Source organism: Laccaria bicolor, genomic scaffold (assembly GCF_000143565.1).
Source record: "Laccaria bicolor S238N-H82 LACBIscaffold_84 genomic scaffold, whole genome shotgun sequence".
Classification (NCBI taxonomy): Eukaryota; Fungi; Basidiomycota; class Agaricomycetes; order Agaricales; family Hydnangiaceae; genus Laccaria; species Laccaria bicolor.
Genome location: NW_001889955.1, coordinates 24,892 through 25,981, shown reverse-complemented (window position 1 = coordinate 25,981; position 1,090 = coordinate 24,892).

Below are 1,090 nucleotides of genomic sequence, written 5' to 3'. Positions count from 1 at the left end.
GCGTAGCCGCTAATTACTGTGTAAGTCGCGAATTTTTCTGTTATAAACTTCGTATTCTCTATTTCTTCGAACAAAGGCTAATACTGCGCACTTGACTAGGTTCAGCTTATCGACACCAAGGATCCGTGTCTGCTTATGCACCAGCCAATGCACAACGTGCTTTTCCTTGTTAGAGGCGAGTACAATACCCGCAGCACTGGAGTTCACGCCATCGCGCCCCCAGCCGACCTCGACACTATCAAAGAATATTGTCGCGCCGTTCTCGCCGCGCGCGCCGCTGCGCAGGTCGTTCCACCACCTGTTACTGCTCAAGCTCAGGCTCAGGCTGAGATTGCAGAGGTAATGGCCGCCGCTAAAGCCAAGGCACGTTTATACTTATTTTGTTCATCTTTTCTCATTTTATTAACGCAGCGCGGATACATTTTGAAACAGCGTCCCCGCAAGCTTGTCAAGTCCAAGGCTGTTGTTGAGGACAAGGATGACGAGGTCGAGATTGTCCCCGGCCCCTCGGATACCGACGTTATGATGGGTGGGTGTGATGGCCCCAACGCTATCACTGCAGCTGACACCGTGCATTATTTTTTATTTTCTTTTGAGCAGAACACAATTTTAACATTGCGTACCGCTTTGCTCAGATGGCAGTGGACAACCTCTTTGGTGACGAAGAAGTCAAGGACGCCGCTTCCTCTCCCAAAGAGAAAGGCAAGAAGCGCGCTGCCTCTGGTCCCAAGGTAAGCTGCTATTATTGCGTGAGTCCACTGCCACGTTGTTAACTTCATATTCTATTCGGTCATAACAGACCCCAGCCAAATCCAAGCGTGCCGAAACGGTCAGCATTCCCTACGACGCTGTTCCAGGCATGGACACTAACAGTCGCGAATTTCACAAGGCCCTCGTCGTCGAGCATGCCAAAGGCAGTTGCGCTGGCGACAAACGCCCTCGTACTGAACCGCCCTTTATTAGTGGTTTAGCAGATCTTCAGTCTCGTCAAAGTTCGTATTTATCTTTTATCTTCATAAATCGTAAACTAACGCGCTCGTCCTTTGTTATAGACGAGTCTGCCAACTCCTTGCTCATCGACAACCCTCGT